This window comes from Schistocerca americana, chromosome 2 (assembly GCF_021461395.2).
Source record: "Schistocerca americana isolate TAMUIC-IGC-003095 chromosome 2, iqSchAmer2.1, whole genome shotgun sequence".
NCBI classification, from domain to species: Eukaryota; Metazoa; Arthropoda; class Insecta; order Orthoptera; family Acrididae; genus Schistocerca; species Schistocerca americana.
In genome coordinates this window covers 811244140-811266888 of record NC_060120.1, presented here as the reverse complement: position 1 = coordinate 811266888, position 22749 = coordinate 811244140, and positions in this window count along the sequence as shown.

Here is a 22749-nt window from a genome sequence, read left to right as displayed (position 1 = left end):
CGAGGAACCCTCCTCATTAATATAAAAAGGAAAACCGAAAATTTTCGCCCTCTGTGGCCTGGAGCTGGCGCGGTGCGTTAAGCTCCTGCAGGAACTGTCCGGAAGACGTCGGCTCTTCCGAAAGGAAGAGGGAGGGTGGTAGGGAGGGGGTTGTTGGTGCGCGTGCAGCGTATTAACCGCACCGAGTAATGGGCTGAGCGCGGCCGCACATAAAAATCGATGCCGCCTTAAATAAGTGATGCTGACAGGCCGGCACACCCTCGCAATCATCAGAGGACGGAGAGGAGGTCGCCTGCCACTTAGGCCCTGTCCCTGGCTGGCGATCAAGGAGCCGTCGGCGCCGCACTAAGCTTACGTGTATGTCGCCGTTATACGGCACCGTTTTCTGAGGTCGGAACGACTGGATCCGAGCAAATCTCGAGGACAGCGCATGCCGACGGCATTTTTACAGAAAGTCCGAACTCCTGAGATTAAATTTCATTGTCTCTTCTGGTCAAATAGGTTTAATTATCCACACCCAGTAGACATCATTCTAATACTGTTTATTAGCTCATTTCACTCTGACAACAACTGAAGTACGGTCCAGCTTGTAATGGTTCTTTATTTACGTGACCACTACGGCACTCCAGTTCTCGATACCAGTAATATCGTACTACTTTTGTGCGAAGTAACAGACATATTTTTGTGACAATATTCACATTTGGTTTCATTAATGTATAGGTACTCCGATATATCGATATATTACAGTGATATGGCTCTTGTGTGTATTCATTTCTGTGAGACTGTCATTATCTTTGACATATTTGTAACCGTTTTGGCGCGAATGCGCACAGAGCAGTCTTTGTTTCACTTTGCAGAAGTTAAGTTGTTATTTCGCTTTGTAAAAGAACAGTCAAGTCTTGTGTTTGGTTAGAGTGGAAATTAAGTGTATGATGATTGATACAAAACTGTTTTCTTGATCATGTAACAATTACGAAGAAGTATATGTGAATTTACAAGAAGTTTAATAAAAATGTGGATCGTGAACACCAAGTCAAAAATTATTACTACCTACCATTGTTCTGATCTGGGATTGTTTGATCATTAAGAATTTCCTGAAAAACGCATTTGTTAGGTCTTCAAATATTGCTAAAATACAGATCTGGGCCTTCTAGCAGTCAAAGTGGAATCACCCTAGAATCAACAAGATGAGCCATAACAACTTCGACGAAATCTACGTGGGAATCCATTCAAGAGAAGTGCCAAAATTAATGACTTTTTTAAAGCGGCTTCATTATTTCCATTCTGACGATACCATCCACAGTCAATAACTTTGTTGTTGCCCCATAAAGCGAACATTATTAATCTGATTTCTAACCTACTTTTCAAGTGGTGGTATTGTTAGAATCTTAATTTCACCATTCAACGACGTCACATTTCCGTATTCCGCCTAAATTGTAATGGAATTTACAACGGAAGGAATGAAGAATACGCGTGTCACCACCCATCCCAATGTCGGAGAAAGTCTGCTTCTGATAAAATCTTTGAAACACGGTGGGGAGCTGGCACTGAGCGATAGAATACTGACTCATATTTTTATGAAACAATAAAATAAAAGATGAACCACTTTATTGCCATATCAAATAGATAGGAACAATTTGAGCAGCTATCACCAAGAGTTAATTCAATAGTGACTTTTTCTTCTGGAAGCGAGGCAACTGGTGGTAGAAATTGCAAACCTCTAAAATAATATTTAAGAGAAAAATTTATGAAAAAAATTTTAAGAAAAATTTTCCGAAATCTTGACATTAAATCTGTCTTCGGTGTGTAACGAAGTCGTCGCTCTCGCAGCTGCCCGTTCTCAATCCGGGAGTGGCACCACGCCGCTAGTGGCCCCAGCTTGCCCTCGCGCTGCACGAACCTGATCGCTGCTGCATCTCCCAACGGACCCGATGTCCGTTGGTAACCTCGCACTCCACACAACGCGACCCGAAAATACTAGCGGTCGCTCCAAAGATAGTACCACAGTACTCGTATCGATAAGCGCTGCTGCTGCCACTCACAGGCAGGCAAGCCAGCAACTTAGTGACGCTAGTAACTCGAATAAGAAACTAGATGCCATAACCGTAATGACAAAATGCCAAGCAATAAACCTCATGACCTCGAGCCGCGCACGGCTCAATTGACTTAACGCTCCGGCCGGAGTGGCCGTGCGGTTCTGGGCGCTACAGTCTGGAGCCGAGCGTCCGCTGCGGTCGCAGGTTCGAATCCTGCCTTGGGCATGGATGTGTGTGATGTCCTCAGGTTAGTTAGGTTTAATTAGTTCTAAGTTCTAGGCGACTGATGACCTCAGAAGTTAAGTCGCATAGTGCTCAGAGCCATTTGAACCATTTTTTGACTTAACGCAAGCAACATAAAATGTGACAATGACAATACTTACAACATGATACTGGAGTACAATTAATATTTAACATTTACCCCAATTCCTAGAATTTTACTCCATTCTAAAAATCATGTCGCAGCTCACAATAAACAAATGTAGAACGGGGCCAATTGCCAGATCTAAAATGAATATAAGTAAACCGTTATAATATGGTGTGACCTGACACAGGGAAAATTGAAAAAAAAAAGGAGAAAACCATACCACATACTATACGATTTTGCAGTGCCTGTGTTATTTCGAATTATGATGCAGTCTTCTTTTGGACATGGGTACACCGATATACATAATGGATGTACGAGCACAGGTTGTAGACAAATAGTTGAGGAGATTTGGAAGTTTGGGTCTGGATGCGAGTCGTCCTCGGATCCCCCAGAGGTAAGGCGATTTCTGGGTATAAGTGGTAAATTCGTGTTCGAGTCCCGGTTCGGCACAAAGTTTCATTGTCATCATTCCAGTATGCACCTAATGGTTGTTCAAATTCGAAGCTGCGCATCGCGGGGTAACCGCGCTGTCTGGGGCGCCTTGTCACGGTTTGCGCAGCTCCCCTCGTCGGAGGTTCGAGTCTTCCCTCGGACATGGGTGTGCGTGTTGTCCTTATCGTAAGTTAGTTTAATTTGGGTTAAATAGTGTGTAAGCCTGGGGACAGATGATCTCAGCAGTTGGGTCCTGTAGGAACTTATCACGAATTTCCAAAATTTTCGCAGCTGCGAATACATTTCACTTATACCATGTGCTAGCGTGTCAACACCATCCATCTTCACTGCAGTCACGGCAGGGGGTCCTGTTACCAAGCCGAAAATCAGGGTTGGAGAACAAACTGAATCAGCAAAAAATAAAAAGGCAACTGTCCTCTTTTTTTAAATCAGAGAACAACCAGGATGCTAAAGCCAGAAGGGAAACCTTAACTAAAGCAACAAACTGTAAACTTGATAAAATGAATGTTGAAGCAATAAAGAATACAGCAAACATAGTAATTCTTGAAACTGAGACACAAGCAGACAAGAGGAAGATAACTGAAAAAAACATTAAACTTAAAGGACATTCGATGCGAACTACTGGCAGTACGCATCGGCCGTTGTGGCCGAGCGGTTCTAGGCGCTTCAGTCCGGAACCGCGCTGCTGCTACGGTCGCAGATTCCAATCCTGCCTCGGGCATGGATGTGTGTGATGTCCTTATGTTAGGTTTAAGTAGTTCTAAGTCTAGGGGACTGATGACCTCAGATGTTAAGTCCCATAGTGCTTAGAGCCATTTTACCATTTGGCAGTACGCAGTGTTCCAATAGCACTCACAGCTCAAGACTTTCTAGAAGAACTGCGTGAAGTAAATCTGAGTTACCAGATCACCAAAGAGGAATTTCAACACGAAGTCAAAATACAATTCGAAACAGATCCGAAAGCGAAAGAACGGAAAATAATATTCTAGAGGTGACACCAAGAGTCAGATTACTGTTATTACAGATATGTAGGGTGTACATACAAATCTTTACCCGATAGGGACTACGTGTCAGACACAGACAGTACAAAAGTGCCTCAAATGTTCGTTGAAATGGTGTGACAGGGAAGCTATCTCCGGGAAATGTGGGAAACCCGGTCATAAAAAATTCAAATGTCATGAAAAACCAACTGTTGGTTGTATTATTTGCAATAACAGGGAAAGAACATGTAACAAAATGCCCTACTTAAAAAGAACTCTGCAAAAACCAAATAGAAAAATCGACGTATGATGGCACCAACGATGTCAACCAGGACACACCAAAACAAGTGCAGTGAGAAAACACTCTTTGGATATCTAGGTGAGGATAAGAACACAAGTATCAACCATGGAAATGTACGTCCTCTCAATAAAACAGGGATATGGAAACCAGCATTCTACCTCGATGAAAGAAACACAAATCACCAGCAACCAAAGTAAGAGCGTAGCGACGTGCAGTAGCCTAAAGGCTACAACTTGTTCTGATGCCGACCGCAGCCTCTCCAGCGGACATGAATCCCCTCAACATTGTGCAAGAAAAATATTTTAACAGATTACGTACACGATGCCTGTTTCTGCTGGTCCATGGACTACAGTGTGGAGAGGCACATTGAACACGAACTTTTCTTGTGGACAACACTCCAAATGGTGACCTATCTTAAGAGTAGAAGAACTGGAAAAGGAAGCCCTGAGTGAAGAAGACCTTAAAACAATACGCTGCACACAACAGAAGTACATAAAGACGAAGACAGATATCCAATATATTATCACGCTCACCAAGAGCAGGACCATGACGCGGTTGTTAAACACCACACCACACAACGCAACAGAAGTACATAACAACAACAGACGTCCGAGACACGGTCAAGCCCATGCAGAACAGGATTCTGATACAGGAATAAAACCAGTACATCTCGACACACCGAAATAACATAAACGTAAATTAATTCTTTCCGCGTCAGAGGAGAGGTCACTGTATAATGAAACAACAACTTCAAAAATATATGAATAGGACACATCAAAATGTGAACCATACATGCAAGCTATACGTTTCGTCTAACGTGGCAATACGCACTAAAAGACAACTCAATGCAAGAAAAAGTTATCAACGATAAAAAGTCACTAATAGAAAACTTAAAACAACAAAATGTGTTCACACACTATATGGATACAAATTACAATATGAACGCGCAAAAAGATTACACTGAAAATCACAGCTGACGAGGCATAGCATTATCCAAAACCGGAAACTACATCAAGAGATAAACACCACGGTCCAGTACATCAAACATAGTTACAAAACCATGAAGTAAGAAACAAAATAGACTACGATGAAATCGAAGAGAACTTGTGCCTTAGTCGACTGAAAAAGGAAGAAGTTTCGAACTGCACTAAAACTGACAACAAGACTGAATCACCCATTGGGCGACACTATAAGCTACCCCACGCCTGAACAAACACACAGAATGATTCTACAAACCGAAAACCTACCAACAATAAACTTTAAATCTGTAGTCTTTTACGTAAATCATGTGAACAAAGAAATGAAGACCTTACTTAACCATGACAATATCTAGAAGGACCTGGTAAGGGGCGCGTGGGCATGCGTACCTCGATTACACCCATAGTGAAAGTCTTGCAGCTAAACTGTATGGGTAGCACGGCGGTGGTCTCAGAGTTTGGTAGGCATATATAGTGTTTGCAAGAACAACAAACTCGAGATGGAGGAATTCCAGGCCTTCTGAGGCATTACCTGCAAATAACAGGCACGAACAAGGCCAGAGCTGCAATCATTGTGGTAAACAATAACATTGCAGTAACACAAAAAACGCAATTGTGCACACAACATACGGTTACAGTCGAAATAACTTTAGACAGGGAAACATGGATGATCTAGTCAATCTACAACCAGTACTCATTTGATATAAAGCCTTTTACTGAAGTAATAAAAGATACTGTTCCATTTGCAAATTGCAGAAAATACTTACCTTAACAGACATAAATGCTAGACGAACCCTCTGGTACTCTGACAGAGCGGACACCAGAGGAAATATAATAGTAGGTATTATAAACGAACGTAATCTCTCGGTTTTAAACAAACATGGCTAGTCGCCAACTTCCCACGGGTATAGTAGAGTAGGCAGCAACATGGACTACTCTCTGGCAAACTGTGCATCATTAATACGGCTAGGGAAGTGGCAGGCGAAATATCGCGAACTGTATATGCGGCATTCAAACAGGAGACGCCATACACTATAATAAGCTCCACACTGCACAGATCAGCAGTACATACACTCCTGGAAATGGAAAAAAGAACACATTGACACCGGTGTGTCAGACCCACCATACTTGCTCCGGACACTGCGAGAGGGCTGTACAAGCAATGATCACACGCACGGCACAGCGGACACACCAGGAACCGCGGTGTTGGCCGTCGAATGGCGCTAGCTGCGCAGCATTTGTGCACCGCCGCCGTCAGTGTCAGCCAGTTTGCCGTGGCATACGGAGCTCCATCGCAGTCTTTAACACTGGTAGCATGCCGCGACAGCGTGGACGTGAACCGTATGTGCAGTTGACGGACTTTGAGCGAGGGCGTATAGTGGGCATGCGGGAGGCCGGGTGGACGTACCGCCGAATTGCTCAACACGTGGGGCGTGAGGTCTCCACAGTACATCGATGTTGTCGCCAGTGGTCGGCGGAAGGTGCACGTGCCCGTCGACCTGGGACCGGACCGCAGCGACGCACGGATGCACGCCAAGACCGTAGGATCCTACGCAGTGCCGTAGGGGACCGCACCGCCACTTCCCAGAAAATTAGGGACACTGTTGCTCCTGGGGTATCGGCGAGGACCATTCGCAAACGTCTCCATGAAGCTGGGCTACGGTCCCGCACACCGTTAGGCCGTCTTCCGCTCACGCCCCAACATCGTGCAGCCCGCCTCCAGTGGTGTCGCGACAGGCGTGAATGGAGGGACGAATGGAGTGTCGTCTTCAGCGCTGAGAGTCGCTTTTGCCTTGGTGCCAATGATGGTCGTATGCGTGTTTGGCGCCGTGTAGGTGAGCGCCACAATCAGGAGTGCATACGACCGAGGCACACAGGGCCAACACCCGGCATCATGGTGTGGGGAGCGATCTCCTACACTGGCCGTACACCACTGGTGATCGTCGAGGGGACACTGAATAGTGCACGGTACATCCGAACCGTCATCGAACCCATCGTTCTACCATTCCTAGACCGGCAAGGGAACTTGCTGTTCCAACAGGACAATGCACGTCCGCATGTATCCCGTGCCACCCAACGTGCTCTAGAAGGTGTAAGTCAACTACCCTGGCCACCAAGATCTCCAGATCTGTCCCCCATTGAGCATGTTTGGGACTGGATGAAGCGTCGTCTCACGCAGTCTGCACGTCCAGCACGAACGCTGGTCCAACTGAGGCGCCAGGTGGAAATGGCATGGCAATCCGTTCCACAGGACTACATCCAGCATCTCTACGATCGTCACCATGGGAGAATAGCAGCCTGCATTGCTGCGAAAGGTGGATATACACTGTACTAGTTCCGACATTGTGCATGCTCGGTTGCCTGTGTCTATGTGCCTGTGGTTCTGTCAGTGTGATCATGTGATGTATCTGACCCCAGGAATGTGTCAATAAAGTTTCCCCTTCCTGGGACAATGAATTCACGGTGTTCTTATTTCAATTTCCAGGAGTGTAGTAAACGACACGGACACAAGCACGAACTCGAATTCGGGTGCTAAATCACACACAGGAAGTGAAGACAAGACAAACAAACAAACGTAGCAAAAGTTCTAAAGCACTAAATTGAATCAATCTGAAAAAACTCTCTGTGTAGCTGTTTGTTATACCATTTCATAGGATGTAACACTATCTGTAGATGCGACATCTCTTCTTCTTTCGCTGCATCAGGTGTGGCTGGCTCCAAGTTTTACCGTGCCCTCGCACCTGATGCAGCTGACTCTTTTTTTTCCATCGGTCTTCTGACCGGATTAATGCGGCCCGCCACGAATTCCTCTACTGTGCTAACCTCTTCATCTCATATTTGCTGGGTGTATTCCAATCTCTGTCTTCCTCTACAGATTTTGCTCTCCACATCTCCCTCTAGTAATATGGAAGTCATTCCTACATGTCTTACCAGATGTCCAATCATCCTGTCCCTTCTCCTTATCAGTATTTTCCACATACTCCTTTCCTCTCCGATTCTGCGGAGAAAATCGTCATTACTTACCTTATCAGTTCACCTAATTTTCAACATTCTTCTGTGGCACCACATCTCAGATCCTTCGATTCTCTTCTTTTCCATGGTTCACTACCAAACAGAGCTGTATTCGAGGCATGCATTATCAGATATTTCTTCCTCAGATTAAGGCCGATGTTTGAAATTAGTAGACTTATCTTGGCTAGGAATGCCTTTTTGCCATAGCTAGTCTGCTTTTGACGTCCTCATTGCTCCGTCCGTCATTGGTTATTTTACTGCCGAGGTAGCAGAATTCCTTAACTTCATCAACTTCGTGACCATCAATCCCGATATTAAGTTTCTCGCTGTTCTCATTGCTACTACTTCTTCGATTTACTCTCAATCCATACTGTGTACTGTACTCATTAGACTGTTCATTCCGTTCAGCGGATCATGTAATTCTTCTTCACTTTCATCTAGGACAGCAATATCATTAGCGAATCGAATCATTGATGTCCTTTCACCTTGAATTTTAAATCGACACCTGAACTTTTCTTTTATTTCCATCATTGCTCCCTCGATTGAACAGTGGAGGCGAAAGGCTACATCCATGTCTCACAGCCTTTTTAACACGAACACTTCGTTCTTGGTCGTCCACTTTTATTATTCCATCTTCGTCGTTGTATATATTGTATATGACCCGCCTGTCCCTATAGCTTACCCTTACTTTTTCCGGAATTTCGAACATCTTGCACCACTTCACATTGTCGAATGCTTTCTCCAGGTCGACACATCCTGTGAACGTGTCTTGATTTTTCTTTCGTCTTCCTTCCATTATTAATCGCAGCGTCAGGATTGCCTCTCTCTTGCCTTTACTTTTCCTAAAGCCAAACTGATCGTCATTCAGCGCATCCTCAACTTTCTTTTCCATTATTTTGTATATTATTCTTGTAAGCAACTTGGATGCATGAGCTGTTAAGCTGATTGTGCGATAATTCTCGCAGTTCTCAACTCTAGCAGCCTTCGGAATTGTGTGGATGATGCTTTTCCGAAAGTCAGATGGTATGTCGTCAGACTCATGTATTCTACACACCAACGTGAATTGTCGTTTTGTTGCCACTTCCCCCAATGATTTTAGAAATTCTGATGGAATGTTATCTATCTATTCTGCATTATTTGAACTTAAGTCCTCCAAAGCTCTTTTAAATTCTGATTAAAATACTGGATCCCCTATCTGTTTTAAATCGACTCTTGCTTCTTCTTCTGCCACATCAGACAAATCTTCCCCCTCATAGAGACTTTCAATGCATTTTTTTCACATATCCACTCTCCCGCCTGCTTTTAACAGTGGGATTCCCGTTGCACTCATAATGTTACCACCCTTGCTTTTAATGTCACCGAAGGTTGCTTTGATTTTCCTGTATGCTGAGTCTGTCTTTCCTACAGTCATTTCTTTTCCCATGTCTTCACATTTTTCCTGCAGCCATTTCGTCTTAGCTTCCCTGCACTTCCTATTTATTTCATTCCTCAGCGACTTGTATTTCTGTATTCCTGAATTTCCCTGAACATTTTCGTTCTTCCTTCTTTCATTGATTAACTGAAATATATATTCTGTTACCCATGGTTTCTTCGCAGTTACCTCCTTTGTACCCATATTTTCCTTTCCAACCTCTGTGATAGCCCTTTTTATAGATGCACATTCCTCTTCAACTGTACTGCCTACTTTGCTGTATCTATAGCCTTAGAGAACTCCAAATGTATCTCGCCATTCCTTAGTACTTCCGTATCCATACTTCTTTCCGAATTGATTCTTCCTAAATAAAGTCTTAAACTTCGGACTACTCTTCATCACTACTATATTTGCTCCTGGGTCCAGTATCTAATTTCGGAATCTCTGCCTGACCATGGTATAATCTAACTGAAATCTCCCGCCCTTTTCCAAGTGTGCCTCCTTTTATTGTGAGTATTGAACAGGGTATTCGTTATTACTAGCCGAAACTTGTTACAGAACTCAGTTAGTCTTTCTCCTCTCTCATTCTTTGTCCCAAGCCCATATTTTCCTGTAACCCTTTCTTCTGCTCATTCCCCTAGAACTGCATTCCAGTCCTCCATGGCTATTGGATTTCCATCCCCCATTACATACTGTATTACCCTTTCAATATCCTTTTACACTTTCTCTATCTCTTCATCTTCAGCTTGCGACGGCGACGCGTACACCTGAACTATCGTTGCCGGTATTTATTTGCTGTCGGTTCTGGTAAGAATAATCCTGTCACTCAACTGTTCACAGTAACACACTCTGCCCTACCTTCCTATTCAAAACGAATCCTACTCCTATTATACCATTTTCCTGCGGCTATAACATTTAAAATCAACTATCAATCTCCACTGTTAGCTCAAGTTCGGAAACACAGTCTAACTAATGAATACATTAAACTATGGATTACCACTGTTAAGACAACAGATGTAACAGACGTAACCATACAGGCAGAAGGCGTAAAGGGAAGAATTGTCACATCATATCTAAGTCAAATTTCCATCTCTTGTTTCTTTCACTAAATACACATTTAGTTTTAATTTACATCCTATTGAGTATCTTATTTATTACCATTATATAAGTCAGCAATAAGATGAAACAAAATTGTGTATATGCATTTGTTCTTATTATATACATAAATTTTCTTATTTTTAATTTTTTAATTTATCCTCTTATAAATTTTTCAACAAGAATGTACTAGTAATAAAACTGAATTTGTATGAAATACCATGTGCGGAAGAGCAAAGAAAGACTCTTGAATGTGAGAAAAATATTAGGTATCGGGTGCACACAAGATTACCAAATCAAATATTGCAACAGTAACTGTAAAATAGATATTGGACACTACTGGAGGGCATAACTGACATACTATGTGGAAACTATTAAAAATATTGAAACTCTTTGAAGAAAGTAAGAGATGAGGTACCAATAAAATTTCAGAACATGTAAAGACCCAAATACGGGTGGGGGCGGGGGTGGGGGAGGGAGGAGAGACAAAGAATGAGGCAATGCATACAGGTTGTCCATTGAGATAATCGAAATTAGCTAAGATAGATTAAAGTTTCAGTTCCACATGGGTGTGGAGAGTAGTAGGAGATTTCTAGTTCTTCGAGAACATTAAGAACTTTGCCCCTGGCAACTGTGATAGGTTGTATGAAATTCTGGTAACAGAGTGGCCCGTCTCAGTGAACCGGTTACCCAGAGCTGAGGTAGAGCCCGAGCGAGAGGAATGTTCCCAAAATTTCACTTCAAATCTTCTATACGTCTGGCCGATATATTTGTAAGGACAGTCATTATACGTAATTCCGTAAATCCCCGGTGGCCTCAAAAGATCACCCTTCTTGCAGCGGTGCACCGTAGGTCTCTAGAAGAGCGTAGCGTTCCAAAGGATTGGAAAAGGGCGGAGGTCATCCCCGTTTTCAAGAAGGGACGTCGAACAGATGAGCAGAACTATAGACCTATATCTCTAACGTCGATCAGTTGTAGAATTTTGCAACACGTATTATGTTCGAGTATAATGACTTTTCTGGAGACTAGAAATCTACTCTGCAGGAATCAGCATGGGTTTCGAAAAAGACGGTCGTGTGAAACCTAGCTCCCGCTATTCGTCCACGAGACTCAGAGGGCCATAGACACGGGTTCCCAGGTAGATGCCGTGTTTCTTGACTTCCGCAAGGCGTTCGATACAGTTCCCCACAGTCGTTTAATGAACAAAGTAAGAGCATATAGACTATCAAACCAATTGTGTGATTGGATTGAAGAGTTCGTAGATAACAGAACAAAGCATGTCATTCTCAATGGAGAGAAGTCTTCCGAAGTAAGAGTGATTTCTGGTGTGCCACAGGGGAGTGTCATGGGATCGTTGCTGTTCACAATATACATAAATGACCTGGTGGATGAGATCGGAAGTTCACTGAGGCTTTTTGCAGATGATGCTGTGGTGTATCGAGAAGTTGTAACAATGGAAAATTGCACTGAAATGCAGGAGAATCTGCAGTGAATTGACGCATGGTGCAGGGAATGGCAATTGAATCTCAATGTAGACAAGTTTAATGTGCTGCGAATACATAGAGAGATAGATCCCTTATCATTTTGCTACAAAATAGCAGGTCAGCAACTGGAAGCAGTTAATTCCATAGATTATCTGGGAGTACGCATTAGAAGTGACTTAAAATTGAATGATCATACACTCCTGGAAATAAGAACACCGTGAATTCATTGTCCCAGGAAGGGGAAACTTTATTGACACATTCCTGGGGTCAGATACATCACATGATCACACTGACAGAACCACAGGCACATAGACACAGGCAACCGAGCATGCACAATGTCGGCACTAGTACAGTGTATATTCACCTTTCGCAGCAATGCAGGCTGCTATTCTCCCATGGAGACGATCGTAGAGATGCTGGATGTAGTCCTGTGGAACGGCTTGCCATGCCATTTCTACCTGGCGCCTCAGTTGGACCAGCGTTCGTGCTGGACGTGCAGACCGCGTGAGACGACGCTTCATCCAGTCCCAAACATGCTCAATGGGGGACAGATCCGGAGATCTTGCTGGCCAGGGTAGTTGACTTACACCTTCTAGAGCACGTTGGGTGGCACGGGATACATGCGGACGTGCATTGTCCTGTTGGAACAGCAAGTTCCCTTGCCGGTCTAGGAATGGTAGAACGATGGGTTCGATGACGGTTCGGATGTATCGTGCACTATTCAGTGTCCCCTCGACGATCACCAGTGGTGTACGGCTAGTGTAAGAGATCGCTCCCCACACCATGATGCCGGGTGTTGGCCCTGTGTGCCTCGGTCGTATGCAGTCCTGATTGTGGCGCTCACCTGCACGGCGCCAAACACGCATACGACCATCATTGGCACCAAGGCGGAAGCGACTCTCATCGCTGAAGACGACACGTCTCCATTCGTCCCTCCATTCACGCCTGTCACGACACCACTGGAGGCAGGCTGCACGATGTTGGGGCGTGAGCGGAAGACGGCCTAACGGTGTGCGGGACCGTAGCCCAGCTTCATGGAGACGTTTGCGAATGGTCCTCGCCGATACCCCAGGAGCAACAGTGTCCCTAATTTGCTGGGAAGTGGCGGTGCGGTCCACTACGGCACTGCGTAGGATCCTACGGTCTTGGCGTGCATCCGTGCGTCGCTGCGGTCCGGTCCCAGGTCGACGGGCACGTGCACCTTCCGCCGACCACTGGCGACAACATCGATGTACTGTGGAGACCTCACGCCCCACGTGTTGAGCAATTCGGCGGTACGTCCACCCGGCCTCCCGCATGCCCACTATACGCCCTCGCTCAAAGTCCGTCAACTGCACATACGGTTCACGTCCACGCTGTCGCGGCATGCTACCAGTGTTAAAGACTGCGATGGAGCTCCGTATGCCACGGCAAACTGGCTGACACTGACGGCGGCGGTGCACAAATGCTGCGCAGCTAGCGCCATTCGACGGCCAACACCGCGGTTCCTGGTGTGTCCGCTGTGCCGTGCGTGTGATCATTGCTTGTACAGCCCTCTCGCAGTGTCCGGAGCAAGTATGGTGGGTCTGACACACCGGTGTCAATGTGTTCTTTTTTCCATTTCCAGGAGTGTATAAAGTTGATCGTCGGTAAAGCAGATGCCAGACTGAGATTCATTGGAAGAATCCTATGGAAATGCAATCCGAAAACAAAGGAAGTAGGTTACAGTACACTCGTTCGCCCACTGCTTGAATACTGCTCAGCAGTGTGGGACCCGTACCAGATAGGGTTGATAGAAGAGATAGTGAATATCCAACGGAGAGCAGCGCGCTTCGTTACAGGATCATTTAGTAATCGCGAAAGCGTTACGGAGATGATAGATAAACTCCAGTGGAAGACTCTGCTGGAGAGACGCTCAGTAGCTCGGTACGGGCTTTTGTTAAAGTTTCGAGAACAAACCTTCACCGAAGAGTCCAGCAGTATATTGCTCCCTCCTACGTATATCTCGCGAAGAGACCATGAGGATAAAATCAGAGAGATTGGAGCCCACACAGAAGCATACAGACGATCCTTCTTTCCACGAACAATACGAGACTGGAATAGAAGGGAGAACCGATAGAGGTACTCAGGGTACCCTCAGCCACACACCATCAGGTGGCTTGCGGAGTTTGGATGTAGATGTAGATGTATTAATTCTGAATACCTTTTCGTTATTGCTGGGATTCAAATATGCTGGGATAATATTGTGAATCCCAAGCTGACTATATAACGAAACCATATGGTACGAAACCGCCTTTTACTTACTGGAACTAATGTACATGCGCCGTCTTACCAGTCTGAGAGCGGGGAGGAAGATAGATTCCAGGGATTCATATACATCCGCACGGTAACGTCACAAATGCGGTACAGTTATCAAGTTTATGTGAACGTTTAACAACACTATTCATCCAGCACGTGATTAATTACTTTCTAGCGTAAATAAGGTGGGCTGTATGCGTGCAGCTATCTGCTGAGTTCTCAAATGCGAGATGTGGAGAGTCCAGACGGACGCAGGGCCCCTGAGGTGATTTCCAGAGCCCGTGTGTGCGCCCTCCAGCGACGCGGACGCCTCCTTGGCCCTCGCACTCCCGTGGCGCCTCTCTTCTCCTCTTCGTCCTCCACTATCGATCGGACGCTCTCCTCTTTTGTAATGCGGCCGCGTAATTCCTCTTAGTTGGCGCGGGAATCCGCGGCGAGTGCGTGGCCGGGCGGCTGCATGCATCATCACGCACGCCGCTGACTAGCTATTGTCCGCCACCGCCTCCGCCCCCACTGTCAGACATCGATTCCCGCTGTCTGTGGCTCGTGTCCTTCTGCAGCCGACAATTGGGAGACAGCGCATCGCACTGTCCTCCACCACCCACCGGACACTCTAGTCTTCGGACCCATGGAGCACCAGTCTTGCTGCTCCCAGCTGAGGCCAAGGAATCGAGTAACAAGTTTAATATGCTGATGCTACAATGTAGTGCATCGTGTCGTAACTTCTTTCATTACATCTTTCATTGAGATTCTGAATTTGAGATAAGTAACTTGTCGCATGAAAGCTTATTAAAAAAAAAAAAAAGTGCCCAAACAGTCTCTTGTCACCCTCAGCCCTTAGGCATCTCCGGATGAGGATACGTAGGGGCATGTGGCCAGCCTCATCGCTCTCCCGGCCATTGACAGTTTTCGTGACCAATTCCGCTTCTTCTCAATCAAGTATTTCGTCCTTACAAGGGCTGAGTACACCTCTCTTTCAAACAGTACTCGACAGACCCGCAAGGTGACCCATCCAAGATTTAGTCAAGCCGCTCAGTGCCTAACTTCGTGATGTGATGGGACCCGGTGTTATCACTGCAGCAAGGCTGTTTGCGAAAGCTTATTGCAGCTGGGAGGTAATTCAATTTCTGAGACCGTCGCTGCCTTTGGTGGATAGCTTGAGAAAGTACCTCCGAGATTCTTCGAGGACAGGAATCCCCCTTCATCAGAAATTAACGGTGGAGGATGTATTTTCTTAGGCTAACTGCATGAGGATTTGAGATGAACTTCTCGATTCACAGAGTGGTCTTGTAGGAGTTTCTGGCTATGTCAAAGGAGTTTCTAATATTCAGTGGTAGCTTTTCAAGATATTGTAATGTTACGTCTACGTAGAGTAGCGACTTGGGCGCCTGGAGGTGGTACGTGGGGAGGTGAAATTGTGGGCTAAACGCTAGCAGGCCGGGTGATCAGAGCGCACCATTGATCGTCCGACTAGGCGACCGGTACCACCGAGTCCAGGTACAAAGAGGAGCAGCGTCGCCGTCCCAGAGCTGCGTACTTGGAAGGCTATTGCTTTCATGGCCTTTGTACGGCAGATGCACCAAAAATGGAGGAAAGTCAGACACGCTGAAAAATAGCTTCTTACAACTCCTTGAGAATCTTTAATAGCTTTCAGTCAAGTATTAAAGCAAGTCTGAATACACGTGCGATCTCAGAAAAATGAGGTGCATCCAGTGACATATACATATTTTCAGTGTCGTTAAAAGAAGCTAATATTTCACAGTGAATAACTGACAACTGAGAACTGATAATGTTGTGGACTGGCAAGACAGCCAATCCACAGTGACGGGTAGCCGAAAGGCACGCGTTTAGCTCACGCAGACTGGCGTGAGGTCTGGAACAGTTAAGGGAATTAATAGTAGCAAATAAAGTACGTAGTTGATGTAATATTTAACTTTAATCCATAATTGGAGAACATCGCTCTTGTTTATACATAATGACAATCTCAATATAACTGGTAATTGCGCCTTGCTAGGTCGTAGCAAATGACGCAGCTGAAGGCTATGCTAACTATCGTCTCGGCAAATGAGAGCCTATTTGTCAGTGTAGCATCGCTAGCAAAGTCGGCTGTACAACTGGGGCGAGTACTAGGACGTCTCACTAGACCTGCCGTGTGGCGGCGCTCGGTCTGCAATCACTGACAGTGGCGACACGCGGGTCCGGCGTATACTAATGGACCGCGGCCGATTTAAAGGCTACCACCTAGCAAGTGTGGTGTCTGGCGGTGGCACCACAGATAACTTTTAAACGCTTCATGCGATTTCAACATCTCAGATGGTAGCTTTGCACTATAGTTATCATCTCTGAAAGCTACATGTCTGTGTCTGTTTTATTTCTTGATTTATAACCTTTTTTGTATCTTTCCACTGTGCAAATGTTTGTCAGAACACTACATCCTCCACAATTACCCAGTAAATGAATACAGCATGAATACCCCATCTTTTGTTATACTCGTGTATTCATTTAATGAACAGTTTACTATTTTGCCAGTGACTTTATTTAAATATCAATTATATTTGATAATACAAAATCATGGTAATTTAAGGAGTGTTCAGTAATATGTATCAGCTGACGCCACCATTATGAAAGAGTACTAAAAGACACTTCTGACAAGCAGGGCTAAATAACTGTCTGAAAATTATTTACCGTCAATCAGTTGTGATTTGTCGTGAGTGCTAGTGCAAGAATACTGGTTTATTTACTTATGGACCAATCTTTATTTAAATTAATTGTGAATGATACAACCGTGGCCGAAGGTTTCTAGCGTTTCTTTATTTAAATATTATTATAGTACGGTAGTTTACTCTGGAAAGTCGTCAAGTTGAGTCAAATGACGTCTATAGAATTTAAGAACGATGTATTTTTGGTACGGACGGCCTTAAGCCAACTGGAAAGCAGACAATAATGGAACACTCTGGAAGTCAAGTGGAGAGGGACACTTTTAGATTTAAGAGCTCAAGGGAGTGATTCTTCGCGCTTTATGTCGAATGCTGGAAGAAGGCAGACCTGCCTACCGTAACGTACGTGATGCAGTCGTATAGGTGATTGATCCTGGGCGATAAATGGCCGATACCAAGCAGTAACTTCTGAAAGGACTTTATATTTCGAGAGGTTTGAAGCGCTCCACTTTAGGACTCTTTCCTCTTGTATCACGGAACTGAGGATGGACAGAGTATGAAATAGTATTTTCCGTATAGCGCATGTCAGTTTGTGAATTATCATGCTGATTTGAGAAGAGTACTTTCTGCCTGTATTTTAACTGCATATCGTAGGACCACTTCCCGCTTATTTGAGATGTTCCTTCTTGAATAAAATTATTCACCATAATTCACTGTTGTCTACATCAATTACAGACGTTACACTATTCATTTCACTTTTGTTTTGTATTTCTGTGTATTCTATTAACTTGCAATTTTAGCCAGTCCATAAACTATTTGACTGCACGAACACAGCCACGGACTATTACTTGCAGCGAATTAGCTATGAGGCATGAAAGCAGACTTGCGCTGCTCGACTCTACGATTACAACGAGCTCTTTTTTTTAAACAGAGTAGTGCATAGCCCACGTACCTAAAGTACGAGTAACCACAGGTAAGGGCACAACTTCTTTGCTCATGTGGGATGCTGTTTAGAGGAGTAAATACACAAGTAGCCGTTAGGCAACATCGCAATATTGTACTGAAAATTATTTTATGGAACAACAGTGCTGAGCTGTTTGACTAATAGGCGACATGTTGACAGTTGTCGAACCTTGATATCGATCTAGGGATTGGAAACGTCAGGATAGGGACTGCTGTGTCGACTGAGAGATTGGAAAGCGAGGGATGTTCGTGGGGAAGGGGGGAGTCAACGTTTGATCTTCCGTCAGCAGCAGGGTTCAAGGTAGATGGAGTAAGAGTTTGGATATGATACAAAATCGCCAGTGTGTTTTTTCCAAGGAACCAACCCAGAGTTATCGTTAATCAATTTAGGGAAAGTACAAAAAGTTTAATACTGAATGGAATGAAGTCCAATTTTTTAACAACTTTGCCATTTCGTTCAGTCTCTTCAAAGTGAAGACTGTAAGGAGAAACGGCACCATAATTTCAAAAACTAGACTAAGGTCCAGATTCATAGATTAACTGTGAAAAGGAAGCAGGAAGTCGGTACTTCGATTCCTCTAAGCGGCGGCGTATTTGGAAGGGATAGCTGGAGGAGTAGATTTGAGATTCAGAAAAGAACTTGATTACTTTTTTGTGGCAACCCTATATAAAACTTTAATGTTATCAGCTTTAATGTTGTCATGCGTAATGTTATCACGCTTTGATGAATGAAATGTACTGGCTGCATTTGTTAACGTGACTACAAACATTGTACGTAATTTGTAAGTAAACATACACTAATCAGCAGAAAGATTATGGGAACATACATAATAGCAGCGATTCTGCGTGGCAGGGATTCAACAAATACTATGTAGGTTTCCGGAAGTATGTGCCACCAGATGCCAACTCTCATGACATACAATTCCCGTAAATTATTTCCAATTTGCGGCTCGTATCTCACAAGGGAACATTCCCAATTGCAAATAAAATGATCTTGTTGAAACTTGGCGGGTGTGCAGAGGGGGCAAAATTTTTGGTTTATGCCAAATTTAACTTTTAAGGGGTGAAACACACTTCGAAAGGTAATTTGGCATATTAGATTTAACGGGAATATCTTCGAAACGATTATATTTAATTGTTTTTCATATCAAAGTTGATATGTATTTAACGCTCTTGAAAACTGTGTGATCATCTCTTATGATAACTTGAAATTTTGCGAAATATCGCATCACAAATAATGTATTTTGAAAAATAAAAACATTTTTTACAACATCAGTTAAGGAAGCTTTCAAGCCACATGCGTTCATGTGTAATGAAATTGGTGCATAAACTACTATTTTTGGAAAATAATCTGTACACAGTATGCTGTAGAAATACTTTCAGCTTCCTTATTTAAAATATATTATTATTCATTTTTAGTCTAGTTATTTATTTTACTTGTATTTGATTTCCATTTTTAATTGTTAACTTACGTTTTCCATTCAAGTTCTATTATTTTGTTTTTAGTTTACCTTTTCATGTACGTATATTTTGTTAATTGAAAAGCTTAAGTAAGTCATTATTATGGTACAAAATCACTACAGTAATGATAATCTGCAAAGCAATGATTATAAATTTTTTACACCATGCACATAAAATGAACGAAATTTCTTCACATAACGTACACAACGGAGAACACAATATAAAACAAAACTCAGGATTTCGAATTGTTACGAGTGATCCTATAAATATCGTCATTTGCAAAAGGCATATTTTAGTTCGCTGGTAAGCCATGGCGTAGAGAGCTGATTATGTTATAGTGACTGCATATTGATTTTGTTGTTTATCAAGTGGAGGTTGACATCATACTCATTCAGTGGAATTAGATCAGAAAATATTCTCACAAACTTTTTCCAACATCGAAAGACGTGTATGCCCCATGGCTGTACTTGTGCCGTTGAGTCTTTTGGGATCAACAGATGTACAAGTTTCTTGTCAAAATGTTCAAATGTGTGTGAAACCTTATGGGACTTAACTGCTAAGGTCATCAGTCCCTAAGCTTACATACTACTTAACCTAAATTATCCTAAGGACAAACACACACACCCATGCCCGAGGGAGGACTCGAACCTCCGCCGGGACCAGCCGCACAGTTCATGACTGCAGCGCCCTAGACCGCTCGGCTAATCCCGCGCGGCCACGTTTCTTTCCGTTTCTTGTCTCTCAAACCGGTTTTTCTCAATGGCCACTCATCTTTTCAAAGTTTTAAAAGATACTGCTGGTGAGTATTCGAATATCTCTTTTTGAAGGCACAAATGTGCTTGCAACATCATCGAAATCCGACTGACCAGGTCAAAAGATGTTTGGAAGATTTTTCTTTCCCTGGGAGGGAGACAAATCTATGATACCGTTAGATTCTTGTGCTCGTTATTGCGAATGAACCGTTTAGAGCATCGTACCTGAGAGCAGCGATACTGTTCATCTAACGATCAAATGGCTGGTTCAAATGGCTCTGAGCACTATGGGACTCAACTGCTGAGGTCATTAGTCCCCTAGAACTTAGAACTAGTTAAACCTAACTAACCTAAGGACATCACAAACATCCATGCCCGAGGCAGGATTCGAACCTGCGACCGTAGCGGGCTTGCGGTTCCAGACTGCAGCGCCTTTAACCGCACGGCCACTTCGGCCGGCATCTAACGATCCCAAAAGGCTCCACGGACAGGTACATTCGTCGGCCATATGTGGCATTCGATGTTGGAAGAACTTTGTAAGAAGATTTTAGATCCAGTTCTACTGAACGATTACGATGACCATTTCTACTTGAGAAACAATATTATCGAGATGCAGCTACTAGTATGTAACCAATTCTTTTCGCCTAGGCTTATCAATGTAAAGAAATATGTCTGTTCAAATCAGGATATTTAGAGAATTACCCGCAAAAATTTGAAATCCTGCTGAATTTTGTTTCATATTGTGTTCCCCGTCATGTATCTTAAGAAATTTCGTTGATGTTAAAAACATAAACGTAAAATAACAATTTGAAAAGTAAAACAAATGTTAGCAAAATAAGTAACTCGAATAATAATGAGTATTCAGATGTATCAACTAGGTTTGTTTGAAAGCACGCTCCGTACAGATTATTTTCCCAAAAGTGGTATTTCAGAAACCATCTTTATTACATGTGGATGTTTGTGGCTTGAAAGCTTCTTTAATTTCTGTTGCAATACAAGTTTTCATTTTTCAGAATTTTTTATTGGTGCTGGCGTAATTTGCAAAGTTTCAAATCAATACAAAAGTTGATACAGTTTTCAAGAACTTTAATTACATATGTGTCCCTGAAGAGAGGCAGCAGTCTGGATGATTGACTGATCTGGCCTTGCAACATCAACATTTTCATAATTAATTAGACAGTAAACATCTGTTGAAGTGCTGCCATACACACTCCTCTGTGCACGTCACAGGATTTGCCTGTTCCAATCGATACGAAGTTTGTGCTTCTAGACATTTAGTGCCAAACCTACGACAGACATGAAAATGGCATCACCACATTCATCGGTAGCTAGAAGTCAGATTTTGAGACGCTGGAAATTTTATGCTTGCGAGTTCCAAAGTGCTACCATCGCCCACCTAACTACGGTCGAACATCTCCTCACAAGCCACACTTTTTTGTAATCAGTGGTAGGCAACGTTTGAGGTGGTCCAAAGAGCGACGCCATTTTGGGATATATGACTGGAAATGGGTGATTTGGAATGATAAACTGCGCTATATCCTGGGGGATGCGATGGTTGTGTTTGCGTTTGGCGGACGCCTGGAGGGCGTTACTTACCATCATGTGGAGTGGCAATAGTGAAGTGCCGACTCAAGTGGCCGTGCGGTTCTAGGCGCTGCAGTCTGGAACCGCGAGACCGCTACGGTCGCAGGTTCGAATCCTGCTTCGGGCATGGATGTGTGTGATGTCCTTAGGTTAGTTAGGTTTAACTAGTTCTAAGTTCTAGGGGATTAATAACTTCAGAAGTTGAGTCCCATAGTGCTCAGAGCCATTTGAACCAATAGTGAAGTACGGAAGACGTGGTGTTGCGGTATGGAGACAGCTTTCGCGGTTAAGATGTGGTCCCCTTATTGCACTTTTTAATAAAACGCTAAATATGGAAATATGTGAAAAAATAGCATTGTGTACTGTCTGTAGTAGAGGAATAGATCTGAAATGATGATAATACCTGCAGGACTTTGCACTCATTCATGAAGTAGCTTCTGGGGTGCTACGGTCTGTGCACAAGAATATTTGAAATGGACTAATCTGCCCAGAGTCTCAACCTGAATCCGATGGAACACGTCCTGAATGCGTTACAACGTCGATTTCGAACTTGAAGAACTGGCTGCCATTCATCCACAGATATTCAGAAACGTCTTTGAAAGTGTCCCCAGCAGAGCTGAAGCAGTCTTGGAGGTGAAGGGTGAACACACCCTATGTCAATGCTCACTAATAGATGCTCGAATGTTTTTGTGACTTTCTGTAGGGTTCTTTGGAATATATTTCCATCTACCATCTGATCCTGTCTCTCTCAAATGTCACACTATTTTGCTCTTCCCTAGACCCAAAATATTTTATTTGAACGTAGAGATTTACGTTGGGAGACCCTCTCGTAGGCTGAGTGATCAGTGTCTCCGACAGTCAAGCAGAAGACTAGGGTTCAGTTCCCAGCACTTCCAGGGATTTTCTGTGTTGAAGAGACTGGAACGGCACATGTTTTAG